Consider the following 19,906-nt stretch of genomic DNA (forward strand, 5'->3'; position numbering starts at 1 on the left):
GATGTTTTTTCGACAGTTTCAAGACGGTTCCATGACTGCTGACCCGTCATGGCAGGTATTGTTTTGTCACTGTCATATAGGTTAGGGACACCATTTTTTCGTTGCATTATGCATACTAGCCTCCATTTGTCGATACATCTGCCATAGGGTTGACCCCATCGTGTTATGGTTCGTAAGCCATCTTCACTCGCCGTTTCTTTAAATCATGACATGATGGTAGAGCCATCCTTTACATGGGCATCATAGTTAGCACCTCACTGACATTTTTTGCCCATACTGCTCCGATTTGAGTAGGCTCGGGAGTCCTCTGTAATCCCGCCATGACTTATGCGTTGAAGACTCATTCCTCTTAGCTTCTTCGCTTCGTTCTGGCGTTATACCCTAGAGGCTCCTTTGTGTTGAGTTGTACTACTGCATTGCATGTTGACTACTTGCACCTTTTGGCCTAGAGCTGGCTTCACTTGGACTCGTGTTTAAGCCAACGTGTGACCATGACGACTGCAAAATCAACCATGCATACCTTTGACTTCTGCAACTTGACACACCTTGACCCGTGGAAGGAACGCACCTTTGAGTGTCACTGACACCTTGGTTTCCATTTGACCCTATTGGTGATACCTCGCCACTGTGTCAGCTTTCATTATTGGTTGGTTCAAAGGGTTTCTGTCGTGCGCTAGCCACATCTTGTGTACACCAGAAACATACTTTATTTGGGTTACTACATCTCTTTCGTCTAATTCCTTCCACATTATTGGCCTACGGGTTACACTCACGCTAGATTGATGAAGATGCCTTAATGCCTTCCTTCTAGCGGATCTTTCCCTATCGACTCTGACTCATTGCTCTGGGGCAAAGATCTAGAGTCCATTTGGCAGTACCTTGGGGTTTTCAGTCATTAGTGGCAGATCCTTCGCCATCGACAGTGTTAAACCATCATTGTCTCCTGATCAATAGATTCTTACAGGTGTTCGACTCCAGCTCATCTATTCACACTTGTTGGATTGTACTAGGTACCTTGACGCTCATTATCATTATCGATGAGTAGTCTCGCGTTTGTTAACGGTATACATCAATGACTGGTAATCAAACAATTTCTCACATGGTCGACTTCAGATCATTTATTCCCATGGTGTAGATATGTACCACGGCGGTTGGTGAAGACCTCAGGTTGTATCAGCATTCATTGGTTCACTTGACAGTTGCTCCTGTTGCTGCTAGTTGATACCACTCCACCTTATATGTTGCAGTCAGTCATGGCAACATTCTATATGCTGGCACCTGAGTTTGAAGTGTAGTACCATCCTATTGCATCATGTTCAGTTGGTACCTTTTGGGATCAGTCTTTGATATCAGTGACCTGTTTCATCTTTCAGCATCATTGACAGTCTTATATGTGATATTCAGGCATGTACTTGTTCGATCATGATCGGATGATCCATTATGTATTTTCCAGTCATTTATACTTGTATACTTAGTGGATCCACTTGTACTTTTTCTGAGCATGGGTATGCCCGCCTCAGACAGTGTTTCTTTCTGAACTCCTTTTGTGGCTTGGCAGGCTGAATTCTGGTGAAGTCCTTCTCGGCTTTTCACAGATTTCCTTTCCATGTACTTGCTTAATACATTTCGGCCATCATGTACCCCTTCTGACCTCATATATTATGGGGCATCTATTATAGTTCCAATCTCACTCTTATGGTTTGTGATGCTGCACTCATGGCCTAGGGAAACCCCTCCTTCCAGACCTGGTCCAAAAATTTTAAAAACAATGTTTTATCCCTTATACGCGACATTACCCTGATTTAAACGCGTGTATATGTGGGTAGGCATATACCCAACTCGCGCATATGTATTAAAATAGCTAAAAAAATATAAAACTCCTTAATTTCGGGCAGAGATCGCGGGTTTTACTTGCTGATCACCTGTTAGTGCCCGTGGCCCAACTGTTCCCAACCAACTCCCAACTAAAAAACTACTTTGGGAGAAGTATAAAAAGGCTTCAACTGGAAGGCCTAAGGGAGGAGAGAAGAGAGAGAAAGGTTATTATGCTGAGATTTCCCTGACCAGGTCTGAAGATCCTTGTGCCTCCTGCACTTCCCCCATTTGTACAAGAAACCCTTGTTTCCTTGTGTGTTGATGTTCATCCACTACTTGTGACATCATGGAGTAAGTCATGGAAGGAGTTTGTTAAAGGCTTGAGGCTGGACGAATCCGGAAGAAGGATTTGCGTGGAGCCTGCGAAAGGACGATTCAGGTGAAATTATTCCTTTTCTGTACTTCACTTGTCTATAATAAAAGAAACACATGTCTTGGTTCCTAATATAAATCTTCTTCATGTTTATGATATACATGTTAGAATTCATATGTGAATGGTTGTTTAAATTTCATAACTAACTACCTTTCTTTATAATATGAAGATGGTTTCCTTATAAGGTTTAGTCCATATATTGTTGTACTCTCCGGAATTGGTTGTTTTGCAGGTCAAAGGAGAAAAAGGAACTCCAAGAATGGTTTGGACCCTAAAGGACCTTCTCAAACATAGGACCTCAAGTATGCCCCTAATCATAGAATTTTCTAATAATAGCATAATGGTTGTGTGAATGTGTGTTTCTCTGTATAGACAACTTTCAGTCTGCTAGGGTATCAACCCAAAACCCCTAGGGGAACATTTCCCTTAACACAGATGTCTAAATTAGCTCCACGTGTGCTTGTTGGAAAGGTATGCATGTCTACTTTCCAACCCAAGTCGAATTTTTCAATTTTGCCTTCATTTTCCCTATCAAAAATCAAATCTCCCAAGACTGCTTCCTATGTGTCAAAATAGGGGCAGTAAGGTATTGAGTGTTTTTTACCTTTTTGGGGGCTCAAAACCTGCCCAAATTTCTTGGCCATATGTAGGCAAGCATAAATTTTCATGCCAAATCCAAAAATGTTGAGGTTTTTTTATTTGGGCCTCCTAGTAAAATCAAGCGCCACGTGGCGCGGCACATAGGGTAGAAAATCCTATTTTTGTGCCAAAAAATTTCCAAAATGCAAAAATTACTCCAAATTTTTTGAAATTTGGGTTGAGTCTTATTTATCAAGAGCTATGTTGGGCCAAGGAAGCCTCAGCCAATATCCGAAGTCGATCATGCTCATTTTGCCTCTTTGATGCCTTCTTCAATTTTGCTTTTAAGCTCTTTATCCTTGCCTTGCAAACTTTGTTCCTCACCATGTAATGAATAGCCATCTATCTCAACAAGTTTTTCTCCTTTTGGCCTTCTCCAACAATCTCTCTAAGTGGATGTTGGCTCTCTCAAGCCAAGACTCTCGATCGGCATTGATCTCTTGCTCCAGTGAAGTGAACTCCACCCTCCTCCTTTGGGCAGCTTGGCGATTCTCTCGAATGTTTTGTAACTCCATGATTGTTTGATGATCTTCAAGCTACTTATTTCTCTACTCCAAATAATTTATAATCCACTTAGCCCTCTCCAAGTTGAGGGAAAAGGCATCAATGTCTGGCTGCTTCTCTTGTATGGTTTCCTTGAGATTTGCACTTTGCGGGCCCACATCTGTATCATCATTCTCAATGAGAATGAAGTCAGTCTCTCGCTCACCTGAAGGCCCCTCACCCTGCATTGGCCTCTTGCCTTTGTCCTGAACCTGTTGTGCTGATGACGGAAGCAAGACCCCTTCCATTCCAGGTGGAGATAATACTCACTTTACTGCCGCAAACAACTGTCTAATGCCCTTCTAATAAGTGATAAACACCGGCATAGTAGCAGCCTGTGTCTCATGACCCTCATGCTGATAAGAAGGTCCACCTGTCTCATGCAAAGTCTCTGAAGGTCCCTGAGGAGCTCTGAAAAACTCACGAGAGATGAAGTCATCCCAAGTGATGCCCTGTAAACCAAGCTGATGGACGACCACAATTTTAATGAGAGAAAAATGGTAAATATTGTTAAACTACTGCTGAGGAGTCTTATGCTGCACTAGTGTGGTCATCTTCTCGATATTTCGGCACATGAAGTAAGGAATGTTCATCATCTGTACTCGAGTAAAATGCATTAGCAGCCTGATATGATAAGCATATAAATGGGAGAACTGGCCCTCACAGCTGAAATACTTTATGATCAGTTTCATTAAAGGAGCATATTCATCTTTGAGGTACCGAAAAGGAAACACTCTCTTGAGCTGTCTCAAAAAGCCGGGCTTGATGTACGGTTCATAATGCTGTCGGTCAATTTGTTGCCTCTTGTTCCATTGTTCTCCAATGTTAGGTATGCCAGTTGCTAGTGAAATGGATTCTAGTGTTAATGTGAAAGTGACACCAGCTAGAGTAGCTTGACCATCATGTAAATGCAACACAAATAAGCGGGCCAACTCATGGTGAAACTGAATGCTAGCAGCCTTTTCACAAAATTCATAGCAGGACTGGTGTTGGAAACAAGATATGGCAAGTGGGCAGGCCTGTAACTCAGCAAGGGTAGTTGGTTCTTCTCTAATATGTTTGCCACCTCTATGAGGCCTCCTGGGTGCATGTACCTCTGTTGGTGAGTCACTGTGTGTCTCCTCTTCATACTCATATGAAGGATCAAATGCCATCACTACTAGTGAATGAACTGTTTTGGAGCTGCCTTGATGAAAAATAGGTGGACTGTGATGTGTTGAACTTTCTTGATGATGTGTTTTGATTTTTTGCTACCAAGGGAAGGGTGATATAAGGGACTATGGAGAGGAAAAACAATGAGGGATTTAGGGACTGTTGGGGAAGGTTTTAGTTAAGGAAATGGGGAATTGGGGTATGATTTAGGAATTTTTAGTATGGGTTAGGGTTTGAAAGTTTGCATTTGGGATTTTGGGAAAGGGAACTTGGGATGGGGGATTAGTGAATTTAGGGAATAAGGAAATCAATGGAAAAAATGGGGTATGGGAGTGATTGAGGAATTTGAAGGATGGACTTGGTAGAAAAACAGTCAATACAAAACCCTAGCACTGTTTGCTTTGGAGAGAGAGGTAGGGTTTGATTTTTTATCCATCCATAAGACAACCACCATCAAAAAAGCACCAACATGGAATGAAAAACTATGATAGAAGCTCCACCTACTTGTAAAAGAGAAGACCCACGCGTTTTGAGTGATTTGGAGCAAGCTTTGGCAGTTTTCGGGCTTTCTGGCTGTGTGCGTCGCACATCCAACCCAATGCGCCACGCCCAGTGTATGCGCCGCGCCTGTGCAAAATTAAACTGAAGGTTGAGGTCCAGTGCACCGCGCCGGTTGTATGCGCCACGCCATCTACTCAATGCGCCGTGCACCTATTTTTTGACCGATTTTCTCTAACTTCGCCTTGCTCACCCCAAAATGACTTTGCTTTGGTTCCACTTTGCAAATGAAATTTTCAAATGAAGAAATGGCTTATAAACAAGGAGCTTTTAAATTTTTGGCTCATAAAACCCATTTTACAATGTTTTGAAATGACTTTATTTTCAAACTATGTTTTTTGGACTTTTTCACTTCTTTTGAGCTTTGTGATGAACTAATGGCCTGTGCTTTGTTTGTTTTGTAGGTGGCTAAAGCTACTGGGGCTAGGGAAAGTGACCAGGGCTGCAGGAGAAGTAATTTACATATGGGGGAAATCAAATTACATAAATTTATACAATGAAAGCAAAAATACTCTGTTTCATTTTCAACACTTGATGATAAAATTTATTGATGCTGGAACCTCCTCATGTGCCTGCTGGTGGTTATTGGACATTTTGAAACAGTTTTTATGAAACCCTAGACCTAATGAAACTGAAACCCTAGAAAAATCTTTTGCAAATTTGAAGACAAAAATGACTGCAGATGATTTTGATGAATGAAAATGGGCCAGCAGGTAAAAGAAATGAGGGAAAATGTACAACAAGCCGCTACCGTCAGATGATCCATGCTCCTAATGGAATGCAGCTAACTGAGCAAGACACCTAATATGCAATGCAACAAAAGAATTTGATCTCTAACGGAGGGATGAAGATACCGACACTAACATTGGCTCCAATGGGGATGGTAGCTCCTTGGAGGTGCCAAGAACTACAGATCTCTGGGAAAGCAAGCAGTGCCTTCGTCCATTGGGCTATGGAGTCAATAACTTCGACAAACCAAAACCAAACTTTTGACTCAAGACTCATAGTTGAACCGACTAATCCAAAACTGAAACAAGACTCTCAAAAGCTGAAACTAGACACTCAGCTGAAACTATCTTTAAACTGACTGAAACAAAAAATGACTCAAGACTGACTTAACTAAAACAAGTACTTACAAAGCTTTTAAATGGTAGCAGACCATCGAGATTTGAGAGCTTCAAATCATGATGACAACCACCTGCCTACTGATGAAATATGTATAATCATGTGTAGTGAGCCTTCCAATGTAACCAATCCAGTAGATGGCTACATACTGAAATTATGCTCTCACTTTTCCCAAGCAGGCAGAACGATGTACATGTAGGCAACTCACAATAACAACTGAAACCAAGGCTTATGCTAACAAACCAGGCAACATTTATCTTCTCTAATGCTTGCAAAAGAATGCCGAAGGGATCTTGAAAATCCTGAAGCACTAGCTTGTCTTGAGATCCAACAACAAAAATACAAGTACGCCCTTCAATCTGATCTGAAAGAACAATTGATTGTGGAGTGATAGGAAGGCACAAAGAGGTATAAGATTCTTCCATCTGAGTGTTAGCTGTAAATTCCTTGACCATGATAAATTCTGGCATATTGTCTCTCTCATACTCATATTTCTCAATTTCATGGTCTAGGTCATTCTTAAATAGAAAACAATCTTCAAGATTATCAAACATGACAGCCTTATCATCTTCATGAAAGAAAATAGTATTTGTTCACTGATCTATAAATCTAATTTCAAGACTGTCATCATTTTCAAAAGAAGAAGAAGTTCCACCATCACCTTCTTGACCATGTGCACACTGCAGTTCTACGTTAACTTGAGCTGTAACATGACCTTTCAGGAGTTGATCTATCTCATCTTCAAATAGAGGAGATAAGAGTTTTTGTTTCCTTTTGCTCAAGCAAGTATTGTCTTCTTGAAATAACATTTATAAACATCAAAAACCTTAATGATAGTCCTCAATTCCCTGGTCTTATGAAATTTGAAAACATTGTTGATCATCTTCATATGACATCGCAATCAAATTATCCAAATTATCCTTTACCACTGAGTTATCAAAAGAAAATTTTTCACTTACTTGAACAAATATCCCATCTTGTTTTCCATGAAATGATTGGATTACCTCCTCATGAAAGCTTGGGTCAGTAACTTTGTCTTCTTCATTCCATATGATCTCAACAGCAGAGCTCTCCTTCATGGGATTCAAAACAAGGTAGTCTTGATCATCACGATCTGAATTCAGATCTGAAATAACCGACTTGAATGTATCACATTCTGAAATTGAAACTTGACTTTCCTGCATACTATCTTCATCTATGGACAGATCTAAAATAAAACCTTCTCCTTCATCATTTTCCACGGTAGTAAGATCTCGATCCAACTGCAAATTTTCCTGTGCATCTTGATAAATATCCTCTTTATGCTGCTGAAATGGATTTTCGTACAGAGCCTCCATGATCTCATCATCCATGAAGTCATCATCTTCATAAACTTTCTCAAGATTTTCAATAAAACTATAAGCATGTTTGCAACAGTTCTGAACTAAATTTAATGATGGATAAGATTCTTTATACCTTTCAAAGAACATGGTATGAAAATATTTCAAACAGTAAATACAAGCAAGTGACAAACTTTCATACCAAGATCGAGCTTCACCTTCTAGAGTGGCCATGAATATCTTCATCAAGCAATCTTCAGGAAAATCAACCTTCAACTTGCGAATATGTATGTGAAATCTAACCAGATGTAAAGCAGCATCCTTCCTATCATCATCTTTAAACGTAGGCAAATTCCTTTGCCAATCTACCTTAGGAATTTTATTTGGAAAACCTAGAATGTGATCTTAGCTCATGGGAGCATACCTTCGATCTAGCAAAACCATTTTGATAACAATGAATTGACCAAGAAATTCTTCAAGCTACTAGTTCTTGAAGAGTAGAGTCGCCATAACAATTCTGAACCTTGGGATTCTTCGACACTGGAGTCGCCAGGTGAATGATTTCAGCCTTCATATGTGTCTGACTGTTGTCCACCATCAACAATCAGATCTAACTTGATTCATGTACTGGGGAAATTTGTAGGCCAGATGTTCCATTTATAAGACTAGACCGGAGATTGACTGAAGTAGCTTTTATCTACTTGTGCTAATGCAAAGCAAAAGCATTTCAAAGGCTACCTGGCTAATCTTCAGACTCCGTCTGTAATTTATAAAACAAAGAACACTAACAATTTCTTCCCTAGTATGGTCGCCACTATGTTAGAGCCTAGATTTACCTCAGGCTGAAAAAGGTAGGATCTAGGTCCACATCAAACCACGCTTGGCCTGGTAGCTAGCCCTACCAGGTTGGGAGAGGGCTCTCTCCTGGTCAATCTCAGCAAAATATAATCGATAAGGGCCTGAGATGGCTTGATATGCTGGCTGATTTTAGGCTACGTATGTGTGTGCAAGAGTTTGACTGAATAAAATGATGATTTGTTGGCTCAGATGAAAAGGCAAATTTTGGGGTGCGGGGAATGAGGCTCAGTCTTGCAGAGATCTCAATGGGGCAAGGTAGGCAATAGTTTTTGGCACTTCAATTTGAATGAAATGGAAGGATTAGATAGCTGGGGAGCTAAAGAGGGCAAGGAAATTCATGGATCCTCTCCAAACAGCTGAAAACATCAAGAAACTAAAGCAAACCTCAAGTAGAGCACTGCAATTTCAATGGATTCTACTTACACTCTTGTTTGTTTAGTTAAGAAGAAACAAGATAGAGAATTGCATACATAACACAAATTCAAAATTACAAAAGAAAGCACTATACCAAGACAAATTGCCACATGGATCCCAAAGAGTGCTACAAACCCTGGTCTCAATTCCTTAGCCAAAATGTTGATATGAGTGTGCAATGAAGCTCAAGGCTTTCTCAAAAGTCCAACCCTGGTAAAGGCTAAAACACTAAATAATATAGACAAACCATAGCTCATCCTAGCCTCTAGGGGTCGAGCTCACATGTTTAGGAGCTGATCCAACTGATTCTAAACTAGGAACTACAAATCAGGCAGTGGAACAGCATGCCTCTAGAAACTAGCGAACTGATCCATTCAGTTTCAAAGAACATTTTAACTAATGAATCTACCTTACTAAGTGAATTTTGACATAGTTACATCATGATCCATCAATGTACATGAAATTACATCACAATTTTCCATTAAGAAAGTGAAAAAGTCAAACTAGCCAAAACTGGCCGAAAAACATAGCAATACTTGGTCAAACTGGCAATTTTTCCTCTATGCACCGCGCCTGATTCTCTATGCGTAGCGCACGTTTGGACCCACTTTTGGAGGCCTTTCCAATGTCAAAATTATCTCCAAGTGTGCTTGTTGGAAAGGTCTACCTGTCTACTTTCCAACCCAAGTCGAATTTTTCAATTTGGCCTTCATTTGCCCTGTCAAAAATCAAATCTCCCAAGACTGCTTCTTGTGTGTCAAAATAGGGGCAGTAAGGTCATTTTTTGAGTTTTTTTTACCTTTTTGGGGGCTCAAAACCTGCCCAAATTTCTTGGCCATAGGTAGGCAAGCATAACTTTTCATGCCAAATCCAAAAATGCTGAGTTTTTATGATTTGGAGCCTCCTAGTAAAAGCGAGCGCCACGTGGCACGACACATAGGGCAAAAAATCCTATTTTTGTGCCAAAAAATTTCCAAAATGCGAAAATTACTCCAAATTTTTTGAAATTTGGGTTGATTCTTCTTTATCAAGAGCTATGTTGGGCCAAGGAAGCCTCAGCCAATATCTGAAGTCGATCATGCTCATTTTGCCTCTTTGATGCCTTCTTCAATTTTTCTTTTAAGCTTTTTATCCTTGCCTTGGAAACTTTGTTCCTCACCATGTAATGAACAACCATGTGTCTCAACAAGTTTTTCTCCTTTTTGGCCTTCTCCAATAATCTCTCTAAGTGGATGTTGGTTCTCTCAAGCCAAGACTCTCGATCGGCATTGATCTCTTGCTCCAGTGAAGTGAACTCCACCCTCCTCCTTTGGGCAGCTTGGCGATTCTCCCAAATGTTTTGTAACTCCATGACTGTTTGTTGATCTTCAAGCTTCTTATTTCTCTACTCCAAATACTTTATAATCCACATAGCCCTCTCCAAGTTGAGGGACAAGGCATCAATGTTCGACTGCTTCTCTTGTATGGTTTCCTTGAGATTTTCACTTTGCAGGCCCACATCTGTATCATCATCCTCAATGAGAATGAAGTCAGTATCTCGCTCACCTGAAGGCCCCTCATCCTGCATTGGCCTCTTGCCTTTGTCTTGAACCTGTTGTGCTGATGACGGAAGCGAGACCCCTTCCACCCCAGGTGGAGATAATACTCGCTTTGCTGCTGCGAACAACTGTCTAGTGCCCTTCTAATAAGTGATAAACACAGGCATAGTAGCAGTCTGTGTCTCATGACCCTCATGCTGATTAGAAGGTCCACCTGTCTCATGCAAAGTCTCTGAAAGTCCCTGAGGAGCTCTGAAAAACTCACGAGAGATGAAGTCATTCCAAGTGATGCCCTATAAACCAAGCTGATGTATAGCCACAATTTTAATGAGAGAAAAATGGTAAGTATTGTTAAACCGCTGCTGAGGAGTCTTGTGCTGCACTAGTCTGGTCATCTTCTCGATATTTTGGCACATGAAGTAAGGAATGTTCATCATCTGTACCCAGGTAAAATGCATTAGCAGCCTGACATGATAAGCATATAAACGGGAGAACCGACCCTCACAGCTGAAATACTTTATGATTAGTTTCATTAAAGGAGCATATTCATCTTTGAGGTACCGAAAAGGAAACACTCTCTTGATCTGTCTCAAAAAGCCGGGTTTGATGTACGGTTCATAATGCTGTCAGTCAATTTGCTGCCTCTTGTTCCATTTTTCTCCAATGTTAGGTATGTTGGTTGCTAGTGAAATGGATTCTCGTGTTAATGTGAAAGTGACACCAACTAGGGTGGCCTGACCATCATGTAAATGTAGCACAAACAAGTGGGCTAACTCATGGTGAAACTAAATGCTAGCAACCTTTTCACAAAATTCATAGCAGGACTGGTGTTAGAAACAAAATATGGCAAGTGGGCAGGCCTGTAACTCAACAAGGGTGGTTGGTTCTTCTCTAATATATTTGCCACCTCTATGAGGCCTCCTGGGTGCATGTACCTATGTTGGTGAGTCATTGTGTGTCTCCTTTTCATACTCATATGAAGAATCAGATGCCATCATTGCTAGTGAATGAACTGTTTTGGAGCTGCCTGGAGGAGAAATAGGTGGACTGTGATATGTTTGAACTTTCTTGATGACATTTTTTTATTTTTTGCTACCAAGGGAAGGGTGATATAAGGGAATGTAGGGGGAGGAAAAATAATGAGGGATTTAGGGACTGTTGGGGTAGGTTTTAGTTAGGAAAATGGGGAATGGGGTATGATTTAGGAATTTTTAGTATAGGGTTAGGGTTTGGGAGTTTGCATTTGGGATTTTGGGAAAGGGAACTTGGGATAGGGGATTAGTGAATTTAGGGGGTAGGGAAATCAATGGGAAAATGGGGTAAGGGAGTGATTGAGGAATTTGAAGGATGGACTTGGTAGCAAAACAGTCAATACAAAACCCTAGCACTGTTTGCTTTGGAGAGAGAGGTAGGGTTTGATTTTTTATCCAACCATAAGACATCCACCATCAAATAAGCACCAACATGGGATGAAAAACTATGATAGAAGCTCCACCTACTTGTAAAAGAGAAGACCCACGCGTTTTGAGAAATTTGGAGCAAGCTTTGGCAATTTTCAGGCTTTCTGGTTGTGTGCGCCGCGCATCCAACCCAATGCGCCACGCCCAGTGTATGCATCGCACCTGTGCAAAATCAAACTGGAGGTTGAGGCCCAGTGCACCGTGCCGATTGTATGCGCCGCGCCACCTGCTCAATGTGCCGCGCACCTGTTTTTTGACCGCTTTTCTCCAACTTCGCCTTGCTCACCCCAAAATGACTTTGCTTTGGTTTCACTTTGCAAATGAACTTTTCAAATGAATAAATGGCTTATAAACAAGGAGCTTTTAAATTTTTGGCTCATAAAACCCATTTTACAATGTTTTGAAATGACTTTATTTTCAAACTCTGTTTTTTGGACTTTTTCACTTCTTTTGAGCTTTGTGATGAACTAAATGGTCTATGCTTTGTTTGTTTTACAGGTGGTTGAAGCTACTGGGGCTAGGGAAAGTGACTAGGGTTGCAGGGGAAGTAATTTACATATGTGGGAAATCAAATTACATAAATTTATACAATGAAAGCAAAAATACTTTGTTTTTCCTCAAAACAAAGTTTTGAGGAAAGACACATTTTCAACACTTGATGATAAAATTTATTGATGTTGGAACCTCCTCATGTGCCTACTGGTGGTTATTGGACATTTTGAAACACTTTTTGATGAAACCCTAGACCTAATGAAACTGAAACCCTAGAAAAAACTTTTGCAAATTTGAAGACAAAAATGACTGCAGATGATTTTGATGAATGAAAATGGGCCAGCAGGTAAAAGACATGAGGGAAAATGTACAACAAGCCATTACTGTCAGATGATCCATGCTCCTAATGGAATGCAACTGAGTGAGCGAGACACCTAATATGCAATGCAACAAGAGAATTTGATCTCTGATGGAGGGATGAAGATACCGACACTAACAAAAGGTACCCTCTACTCTTTCTCCATTCCCCCTAGCATTTCTGTTTTCAGCCATTGTCTCACGAGGGATGTTTTCTTCCTCTTCTTCTCCTATAGGTTCTTCAAATATCTCTGGTTGCTCGCCTAGAGGTTCTTCTTGATCACTGCCACCGAAGAAGAGAGAAGGGTGGCTATGTGATATGGTGGGGGAATTGGGTAGGAATTTTCATGAATTATCTCTGTTCGTACGAGGCATGAAAGGAAATCTCTTTTTGGGTGGTTTTTTTTATTTTTTCTACTTGTACCTCCAAAACTGAAGTTGATTGAATAAACAAATTGCAACTATTGAAATTAACTTTCTGAACGAAAATTGCAAAATTGAAATGAAAGCAAGGAAATGACTAACCTACTTTTGCTGAAATGGAAATTGCAGAAATGAAATGAAAGCAGGGAAATGACTAACCTACTTTTGCTGAAATGGAAATTTCAAAATTAAAATGAAAGCAGGGAAATGACTAATATACTTTTGCTGGAATGGAAATTTCATAATTGAAATGAAAGCAAGGAAATGCAGAATTTGAAAGAAACAACTACTCTACTTTTGTTGAAATAAACTACTTAGCAGAATGTTGTAGTAGAAAATAGAAGAAGGCAGTAATCACAAAATACTCTGATGCTTCCCCGGAAACGATACCAAAAAGTGGTGAGCACCAATATTGTAGCAATAATGTTGCAACTCCTAGGGCTTCCTACTTTACTTTTATCAACCTGATAGTTCGTAACAAACTTGGAAGTGACAGTGCTGTATGCACAAGTACTAGTTCTTACTATAAGCTGTCACTTGGTCAACTGGTGCAAGATCACCAAGAGCTCAAGAAAACTTCTATGAATTCTAGAAGAAGCTTTATATGTGATGGAAGAAAGAAAAGCTCACTCTACAAAGGCTACTCTACTTGTAGAAAGAGAAAGAAGACTGGAACGTTAAGTAAACCTAGCAAACCCTAATTCACCAACTAACCCTACTTTTGCAGAAAGAGAGATGAAACCTATGAAATGATTTCCATTACCTACTGAGGAGGTAAAAAACATCTATTCAAGCTATTTCTAGGAGGAAATGAGAAAAAAAAAAACATCTTTTTGGATTTTTTTATGTGTTTTATGTGAAATTGTCATGCATGTAATTTATTTGTTTGTGGATGTGGCAGCAATTAGGTGGCAATGGAGAGCGACTTTGGGGTTTGAAGAGGTGTAGGAAGGTGTGGATGGGTCCTAGGAGGCCTCTGGTGGCCTTCTGAAGGCTTTCCCTGCAATCGAACTTCAAAAAGTCACCTACAAGAAAATCCACAGGAGGCTGCAGGGGATCTACAGGAGGTCTACAGGAGGATCTACATGAGGATGTCGAAAGTTTTTTTTGAGGTTTTTAAGGTGGGAAAATGGGTGGAAATGGTAGCTGATGGCTAGGATGATGTGTTCAAGTGTCTAGGGTTCATCAAGGATGATTAGGAGAGAGAGGAATGGTTGGACTTGTTCAAGGAAAGTGACGAAAGTTCATGAGAAAAGTGCAGAAAATTAGGGCAGATTTATGAGGGACTATGGATGACTTGTGGAACATGGAGAAAAGAGAGATGGTGATGGCTGATTTATTGACTTATTGTGAGCAGAGATGTACTGCAAGATAACTACAAATCAAACAATGAAACTAAGCAAGCAGAGAAACTAGCTACACCAAAAAAAACAAAATTGTTCATCAAGCTACTCTAAGTTTTAATCTAGGGAAATAAGATGTTGAACAATGCTATATGGAAAGAAAAGCATGGAAGGATATTTATTGCAAAAACGGAAATGGGCATGGAAAAATAGATCTGAAGCAAAGCATTAACCTCTAAATCAAACTACAACACTAGAAATCCCATGGAGAAGGAAAATCTGTGTTTTTGTGGCAACAAGAGGGTATTGGCCTCAGTTCATGGTCCCAAAGGGAGGAAAGGAGTTCAAGGCTCTGTTGATGGCCTTTTTTAATCTTTTTCCTATCACTTTTTAACCTACTACAAAAAACTGAGATGGAAACAACTATGTAAATCACCAAAAGCAACCTATTCTAACCAAGAAAGAAATCTATCTAACATCAACTAATTCATAAACTGAAACAAAACATATAAATACAAAACAAGAGGTGCTTGGCTACTTGGGTTGGGCCCTAACCCAAGAGATTCAGCCCTCTGATGTAACTCAGTGCTGGCTCAGAAAAGATCTCATCTTCATTCTCAAAATAATAATAGCATTACATGAAACTATCAACAAAAGTAAGCTCGAAATGAGCTGAGAAAAGCTGCAACAAAAGTGTGAAAATTTGACTAACATCCAACAACCTAATGAGGCCCTAGACCTCTCTATTTATACAACTGGAGCTCCCAACAGCTCCCCTAAAATCAAGGAGGCTTGGCTCCCAACACTTGAGATAAACAGCAGTTATCCTCCACTTGCTCAGCTGCCTTTTTGGTGCATTGATGTGGCTACTTGTGCTCCGAGCTTTCTGATGGATAATTAGAAGTAGGGAGTCATCAATGAGGGGGAAACCCTCCTATAAATCCTCTCCCTTGTCTTCTTCGAATATTTGCTGCCAAATGTTCATTAAACCTTTGAATTTGTCTCCAAAATTTACCAAAAATTTGCATTAAGCACACATTAGACTTTATGGCATAATGACCAACCCAAATCACTCTATTAGCATAAATATAATAAAAAACATGCAATAAACTAATGAGAATGTTGGATTAAGCTAAGTTAGGAGGCAAAATGAGCCCATATAATTACCCATTTATGGGGCTCATCAGCTTGCATGAGTGGTTGCCATGTATTCTGCCTTTGTAGTTGATAGTTCCACTACAGATTGTTTCTTACTCATCCAGCTGACTGCACCTCCAAATAGGTTAAACACATACCCACTTGTAGATCTTCTCTAATCCATATCTTCAACCTAGTCCACATCAACAAATCCACGTATATCTAAAACTCTATCCAATCCTGGTCTTCCTTGGTAGCACAAACCATAATCGCTAGTGCCACGCAAATACCTAAAAACCCACTTCACTGCTATCCAATGCTCCTTCCCTGGTTTTGACATAAACATGCTCAATACTCCCACTGCATGTGCAATGTTTGGTCTAGTACAGACCATCGCATACATCAGGTTACCCACTGCACTTGCATATGGAACACAGGACATATCCTCTTCCTCTTCTTGTGTCTTGGGACACAGTTCAGCAGATAACTTTACACCTACATGAATAGGAATCTTCACCAGTTTACTATCCTGCATATTAAACCTCTGCAGTATTGTCTCAACATACTTCCTTCGGTTTAACCAGAGCTTCCTCTTTGCCCGATCTCTTTTAATTTCCATGCCCAAAATATAATTTACAGCACCAAGATCTTTCATGTCGAATTTGGAGGACAATTGAGTCTTCAAATCCTGGATAATTTCTTTATCATTTCCAACCAGCAACATATCATCCACGTATAAGACCAGATAAATAAAACGGTCACCAATTAATTTAAAATAGACACAGTGATCTACCTTGCTTCTGGTGAAGCCAAGTCCCTGTATAAATGTATCAAATTTCTGATACCACATCCTTGGTGACTGTTTTAAGCCATACAAAGACTTCTTTAACTTTCATACCAGTTCTTTCTTACCCTTCACCGCAAAGCCTTCAGGTTGCTTCATGTAGATCTCCTCTTCCATATCCCTGTGAAGAAATGTTTTCTTCACATCCATCCATTCTACGTCAAAATCAAAAGTAGCAGCAACAGATAAAAGTAATCTAATAAAAGCTACCTTGGCAACAGGAAAAAAAATATCACCAAAATCAATTCTCGGCACCTGGAAATAACCTTTTGCTACCAACCGAGCTTTGTATTTCTCCACCTTTCCTTCTGCATTTGTCTTCTTCTTGAACACCCATTTGCTGCCAATAGGTTTCATTCCAGCTGGCAACTCCACCAAATCCCAAGCCTCATTTTTTGTGCAAAGATGTCATTTCATCAACCATGGCCTCTTTCTAGAGTTTTCCATCCTCTGAATCTATTACTTCCTTCACAGTTCTGGGATCATCATCAGTAACAGATAAAGAAAAATTTAAACGAAAAGTAGATGGACTATACCTTTCTGGCTGCCTTCTTTCTCGAACTGATCTTCTCACACCCAGAGTTTGTGTCTCTTCACCTTTTGATTCCTCCTCTGCTGTAGAGTATGATTCTTGCTCCTTAAGCTCAAACTCTATCTTCTCAGGTTCCTTTGGTTGGAATTCATGTTTAATAACATCTCTCACTTCTCTAAACACCACATCTCGGCTATACATAACCTTCCTTGTTACTGGGTTCCAAAGCTTATAACCCTTTAAACCATCCTTATACCCAATAAGATGCACTTTTCAGATTTACTATCCAACTTGGTTCTTTTCTCCTTTGGAACATGTACATATGCATCACATCCAAATACCCTCAGATGTGAAAGAGAGGGTTTCTTACAAGTCCTCTTGTGGAGTCTTATCCTCCAACGCTGATGAAGGTGATCTGTTGACTAGGTAACATTTTGTATCCATCGCCTCTGCCCAGAATTCCTGTCCTAACCTGGCACCACTGAGCATGCTTCTTGCCATTTCCATCAATGTCTTGTTCATTCTTTCTGCAACTCCATTTTTCTCAAGTGTGTATGAAGTAGTCTTCTATCGTGCTATACCACACTTCTTACAAAATTCTTAAAATTCCTTGCAGCAAAACTCTCCACCATTATCTGACCTCAACACCTTTATCTTCTTCCCTATTTGGTTTTCCACCAGAGCCTTAAATTATTTAAACTTGTCAAAGACTTTAGATTTCTTCTTAAGGAAATATATCCATGTATTCCTTGAGAAGTCATCTATAAATGATACATAGTACGCAGACTTACCCAGTGACGGAACTTTCACAGGTCCAAACACATCACTATGCACAAGCTCTAATATATGTTTTGCCCTCTTACCACCAGAGGGGAAAGTCACCCGATTCTGCTTACCATATACACAATTTTCACAGAAATCAAAATCTAGAGAGCTATTACTCATACCTTCTACCATACCTTTACCATGAAGTATTCAAAGGCCCTTCTCTCCAATATGTTCAAGCATTTGATGCCATAGCATGGTCTTCTCTCCAGAGACCACTAGATTTTCTGCTCCACTTTCAGGAACCACATAACTGTTGCACCCATCAACAACAGTGATACCTTGCAGCTTGTACAGAGTTCCAATCTAAACTCCCCGCATCAATACCAGTGCTCCCTAAACCATCTTATAGGTATCCTTCTCGAACATTGTTTTTACACCTGCATCATCCATCTTGCTTATAGAAATCAGATTTCTTCCCAATGTAGGAATATGCAGAACACCAAGAAGTGTTCTAACCCTTCCACCTTGCAACTTAAACTTTACTTTTCCGCGTCCAACAATTCTAACCTTCCTATCATCCCCTAAGAATAAATCACCACTATCATATTTCTCATACTCACAGAACCACTCTCTATGGGGAGTGAAGTGAAAGGATGCACTTGAGTCAATCAACCATGCCTCATGATCTACATGTGTACTTGAAGAAGCCAAGTACACATCTCCACCTTCATCTGAGGTGGTTTTCACCTCTGCAGAAGGAGCATCATCAAATCCCTTTCCTTTGTTAGGAGCTTTAGATTTACAGTCCCTTTTGTAGCTCCCTTCCTTTCCACATTTCCATCAAACCACCTTTATAGGTTTTCTTGGATATTTAGATCTCCCTCTAGATTTAGATCTCCCACTTGATGGCTTATTTTTGTTTATGTTTTGGGACTGTCCTCGTACAGACAAGGAATCACCATTCTAGCTCTCCATATTTTTCCGTCTCATCTCCTCCGTCAGCAAGGATGAGACTATTTCATCAAACTACAAGGAAATTGCATTGCTACCTATTGCAATAACCATACTGTCCCATGAATCTGGTAGAGAACACAACAAACTGATGCACTTATCTTCATCTGAAATTTTAATATCAACAGATAATAACTGACTTACCGCAGTATTAAATGCATTCAGATGCTCTGTTACCGAGTCTCCATCTTTCATCCTCAGGTTATACAGCTTTTTCTATAGGAACAATTTATTCACCAAAGACTTAGATTGGTACAAAGTCCCTAACTTGTCACACAAAGCCTTAGTCATAGCTTCCCCTGATACATTCAACAATACTGAATCTAAGACACAAAATTGTATTATGCTCTTTTCCTTCTAATCCAACTTCTTCCATTCTTTATCAGACACTCCCGTTGGTTTAGTACCTGGATCTACCGCTATCCAAGAATCTTTATCCACCAACAAATCCTCCATCTTGAGTTTCCATAACTCAAAACTCTGACCATTAAATTTCTCGATCTCTATCTTTCCACTGATCGCCATCTTCTTTCACCACCAAAATCGATCTCGCAGATCTCCCACTAAACAGGGTCTACCAAAGGCCCAAGCGAAACCCCTCAGCAACAAAGGCATCCCCTTGAAGCCAAAACAACTCTGAGACCAAATTTAGGTTTTAACCCCATACAAAAATTACCTGCATACGAATTCCAAGAACAGAAAATAAAGAAATGTGAGAGAATTACACATAAAACACATATACACAGATATTTTCCCCTGGATCCCAAAACCGGGACTACCAACTTGATTTTTCATTATGTTCCTTTTCAATGTTACAATACATATTTATACATGCTGAAGCATCCAATACCATGGACCGAAAACCATCACATCCAAAACCATGGACCGAAACCATCGTGTCCCAAAACCATGTGCGAAAACCATGCAGAAAACCATAGGTAGGTCCACCAACCTAATATAGGGTCCAAAAAAAATTCCCAGGGCACTGCCTCGGACCCCATAGAGGGGGACTACCCGCCCCCCTCAAACCCCCTATGACCCCCCCGCTATGGAATCAACGCAATGAAGGTGGGGCTCCACACACCCTCTAGCCCCCCGGTTAACTACATAGGCTAGTCATGGATAGAATATAACACAACCCAACA

Source organism: Pinus tabuliformis, chromosome 6 (assembly GCF_031772625.1).
Source record: "Pinus tabuliformis cultivar Carrire ecotype Pingquan chromosome 6, CPIR1, whole genome shotgun sequence".
In the NCBI taxonomy this organism is placed as follows: Eukaryota; Viridiplantae; Streptophyta; class Pinopsida; order Pinales; family Pinaceae; genus Pinus; species Pinus tabuliformis.